The sequence below is a fragment of the Rhipicephalus microplus genome, unplaced genomic scaffold, assembly GCF_043290135.1.
Source record: "Rhipicephalus microplus isolate Deutch F79 unplaced genomic scaffold, USDA_Rmic scaffold_361, whole genome shotgun sequence".
NCBI lineage: Eukaryota > Metazoa > Arthropoda > Arachnida > Ixodida > Ixodidae > Rhipicephalus > Rhipicephalus microplus.
In genome coordinates this window covers 65,001-70,000 of record NW_027464928.1, presented here as the reverse complement: position 1 = coordinate 70,000, position 5,000 = coordinate 65,001, and the positions used below count along the sequence as shown (strand labels likewise).

Below are 5,000 nucleotides of genomic sequence, written 5' to 3'. Positions count from 1 at the left end.
AAGTGGACAAGTCCTTTATGAAGGCGCTCTTGGCATTGGCGGCTGGAGATCAACAAAAGGAAAAGTTAATAGACAGGATCATGACGGAATTTTCTAGGACAAAAAATTTGGCATTGGAAGCCACCCATGAGGTAGCGAGGCTAGAAGGTGCCAGAGACAAAGAACAAAAGGCAACGACAACGGTCGCATCATATGCGGATGCGGTTAAAGGTAGGACGAGCACGACAACAGAGGGTAACCAAATTTCCCATCTTTCACAAACGCAAAAGGATGAGAATGAAAAACAGAGAGCCAAATTTGCACTTTTAGTCACGTCCGAGACGTTGAACACAGCAGAAGTACAAGCTGCCATAAAAAAAAGGATAGACCCACAGGAGCTCGGGTTAAGTGACCCAGAAATGCGAGAGGGGAAGCGAGGAATGGTAGTGTCAACCTCGTCAAAAGAAGGATTAAAAAACCTAGAAAACCTCATGGAAAACGACCCAGAACTCAGAGCAAGAATGAAAACGCAGAGGCCAAAAAGTAAGAAACCAGAATTAAAGATTATTGGCATAGATGAAGAACTCACATCTGAGGAAATAATTCGGAAACTCATTTCACAGAATAGATTAACATGTACAGAAGAAGATATAAAAATAGTAACCACATGGCAAGGTAAAGAAGGAAAAACGGTAATCGTAAGCTTGGAATACAGAGCTTGGAGACAATTGCAAGGTAAAGAGCAATTAAACATCGGATGGAATAGGTGCCGAGTATTCGACAATACTTATGTTCCAAGATGCACCTTCTGTGCTAAATACGGCCACACACAAAAATGGTGTAGATCTCAGACGCCGCGATGCACTGAGTGTAGTGGCAGACATCACTACAAAGAATGCAGAGTTGAAGATTACCTATGCAGCGCCTGCAAGCAGGACGGGTGGGAACCAGAAATGGTAAGTCATTCCATGATGTCAAGGGCATGCCCTACTTACAAAGCCAGAAGGGAGCAGGAGCTCGACAGAATTCTCCGCCAACTTGAGTTAACAGCACTCTAATTAGACAGGATACGCAAGCGGTATCCAAACGACAACTCCGGGTTTAGACAGTCTTTTCCCTCGTATAAAAAAAAAAAAAAAAAAAAAGAAAAGAAATGGTGAATACAAAATTAAATTCAACAGAAAAATTAGAAATGATACAGACTAACTTAGGCAGGTCCTTTAAGGCGAATCAGAATTTAAGCATTTATCAACAAAGGAGAAATCATCATATTTCATTAGTTCAAGAGCCCTATCACTTAAAAGGTAAAATTATACCAGGTTCAATAAAAGATAGAATTATTGCGCATGAGGATAACCCAAAAGTTGGCATCATATTCCACTCAAGGGTAACCAACATATTTCCAGTACAAATAGAAGAGGATTTTATTGCAGTAATAATGAAATTTAAGAACAAACAACTTCTCCTAATCAACTGCTATGCAGCACCTAAGGGGAACATAGAGAACCTACTAACTAAAATAGAGAACGTGATTCAAAAAACACATATAGAGAACATTTTAATAACAGGAGATTTTAATGCAAAAAGCCACAGTTGGGGAGGTGACAAACTAGATGATAGAGGGGAATTAGTTTTAGAGTTTATTATTAAAAATAACTTAAACTTAATAAACGACAAGAACAGTGAACCAACATTCCAAAATTCAAGGGGCAAAAGTTGGATCGATCTATCTATTGTTTCAAACAATTTGATTAGGGAAGTTAAAAATTGGAAGGTTTTAAATGAACCTTCATACAGTGATCATAAATTCATCAAAATAGAAATATTTGAAGAGGCCAAATTACAAATGTTTAAAATAACTAAAACAGGGAAACAAAGAGCATTAACAGATTTACTAAAGATGGATTGGGAATTACAATCACGAAATCTGAATAATGTACAGGAGGTCGAGCATTTAATACAAAAATTTTATAATACATTGGAAAACTTATACAAAAAATATGAAAAACGCATTACCAAGGGAAAAGGTCAAGAGAAAAGCTGGTGGAACCTGGAACTAGAAATACAAAGGAAAAAAGTTAGAGCAATGAAAAGACGGTTCAAAAGAAGTCGAGGGGATATAAGAGAAATCTTTAAAGCTCAATATTATGAAGAACATAAATTATATGTAGAAAATATTGCACAGGCGAAAAAGAAGGATTGGGAAAATTTTTTAGCCAAAGTAACGAGGAATCCTTTTAATATAGGATACAAATTAGCCCGGAATCAAATTAAAAAAGCAGTCATTATAAAAAGCATGATAAAAGAGGACGGTTCATCAACAAATTGTCTTACAGAAACAGTCGACTATATTATAAGTAAATTATATGATTTAGCAGGAGAAAACGAAGTAAACGAAACAAAAGTCGAAGAAGAGGAAATAAACAATGACATTGAAGATGATGGGGAGTTTACGCAACAGGAAGTGGAAGCAATAATTAGGAACCTAAAGAAAGATATCGCACCAGGACCGGACAACTTAACAACGGAATTTATTCAATTAATAAATCAAAAGCAAAATACCTTTTTTGTAAATATATTTAATTGTTGTTTAAAACTAGGATATTTTCCTCAGGACTGGAAAGTATCAAAAATAATATTGATCCCCAAAAAGAAAAGTCAGAATACACCTGCAGATTACCGACCAATTGCAATAAACTCAATATTCGGAAAGATCCTAGAAAGCTTACTCAAAGACCGCATATATCACTTCTTATACAAAAACGAATTATTCCCCAAAAATCAATACGGGTTCAAGCACGATACCTCGACAATTCAGGCATTAGAGAACATAAAGAAAAAATTAGACCAAGCTTCTCTAGATAAAGAGGGAGCTTTGATTATATCAATGGATATCAAAAATGCATTCAACACCATTGATAAAAAAGAAATAATTAAGTACTTAGAAGAAAATAATTGCCCAAAAAATTTAATAAAATTAACCAATGCAATCATGACAAATCGAAAAATCTCGTACAAAAACGAAAACATTCAGAAAATGTATTGCCTAAGAAAAGGATCCCCCCAAGGATCCCCATTAAGTCCATTACTATGGACCATAATGATTACAGAGGTACTGAGGGAAAAATACCCAGAAAAAACATATGTGCAAGCTTTCGCCGACGATATCACAATAATAATTAAAGGAACATCTAAAAGAAAGCTACAAGATAAAGCAAACCAGACATTAAACATAATACAAAAATGGGGCCTCGAAAAAAAGATTGAATTCAATGCAACAAAAACCGAATTTATGGTTATTAAAGGAAAATATTCAAAAAGCCCACCAATACTTAAATTAGGAGACAATAAAATAAGAAAGGTACAGCAAATGAAAATATTAGGAGTAATCTTAGATGAAAACCTGTCTTTCCTTCCGCATTTAGATTATATAAAAGAGAAAGTGTTCGACTTGTCAATTAACTTAAACAAATTTACAGGTAAAAACAGAGGTATTAAAAACAAACAACTTAGGGAAATATATGTAAGGGGAATGGAAAGAATAATAACTTATGCAGGCCCAGTCTGGTATAGAAACATTGGCACCATAATCAAAAGATTGAAATCAATACAACGGAAACCATTAATATCGATAACTAAAGCCTATAAAACAGTTTCAAATAATGCATTAAACGTCTTAGCTAATGTTCCACCAGTACATCTAAAATTAGAAAAAGAGATAGAACTACACAACATTATCAAAAATGGAAAGCAGTTTATTTGGAATGACAAAATTTTCGATGCGGATTCTATTACTAAAAAAATTGACAAATGGAAAATTCATCCGTCTAAAAGATTAAGATTTAAGTTTAATAAAGAACTCAATCAAGAAACAGATTACAAAATTTTTACAGATGGTTCAAGCAATGAAATTGGAGCTGGGTCAGCTTTTGTAGTTATGAAAGAGCAAAAATTATTAGACACCAAACAATATTCATTACCAAAGTACAGTAACAATTTTGAAGCAGAAGCTATGGCTATAACCAAGGCCATAGAATATATTAGTTTACAACAAAATCGAAGCACCTATCATTTGCTGACAGACAGCCTGTCAGTCCTACAGGGGATAAATAATCCAGAAAACCTCAACCCCTATATATTTAAAATTAAGCAACTGCTCCAAAATGCTTCAGTAAACAACCAAATTATTCTAACATACGTAAAAGGACACAGTGGAAACATCGGCAACGACATAGCAGACGAATTGGCAAAAAAGGCAATAAGATTCGGAGAAGAAGTAGGGGTCCAAATTTCTAAGAATTTTATCAAAAAGGAGTTACAAAAAAAATTGTATCACAAATGGGAACAACTTTGGGCCCAAGACAAAATAGCTCGAAAAAGCTATATACACAATTGGATAAAACATATTAATCAGATTCCAAATCAATTTATTGCAAATTATCAGATTTCACAAATTTTAACAGGACATGGACGGTTTCCTCACTATCTGTTCAGGTTCGGGATAAAACAAAACAGAATCTGCCCTTGCAACATGGAAGAAACAGACATAGAGCATTATTTTACGATTTGTAAACTAACCGAAAAATATAGAGCACAGCTGAAGAGATTTTGTGGAGGCCCTGCTCAGGGAAAACGGGAACTTATTGAAAATGTACAGGCCAGGGCGATCCTGGAGGAGATGGTCGATACGATCAATAATAAACTGTAGGGACGTTACAGAGCATTAGGCAAACTGGGAAAAAAAAAAAAAAAAAAAAAAAAGAAAATTCCCGGCGGCGATTCCGTCACAAAAAAGAGGGAAAACGAGGCCGATTGCACTGCCACCGTCACCATCACTACGGGGAGGAGAAGTATAAACCCGACCACTTCATCACATTGACACACGCCTCTCCATTTTGGAAAAAAAAAAAAAAAAAAAAAAAAAAAAAAGAAGGACTTCAATGCCAATCGGGTTCAACCTTTCCATGGTTGATAAGTTCGACCGGCAGCTCGCTGGTGGACCATAGGAGAGGGGAAGGGCG

The 5,000-nt window shown here is 35.4% G+C and overlaps 1 pseudogene; it reads left to right on the top strand.

The window, feature by feature from the left end:
- The window catches only part of LOC142794018 (large subunit ribosomal RNA), an 11,702-nt pseudogene that overhangs the window by 3,856 nt on the left and 2,846 nt on the right, over positions 1-5,000 (top strand).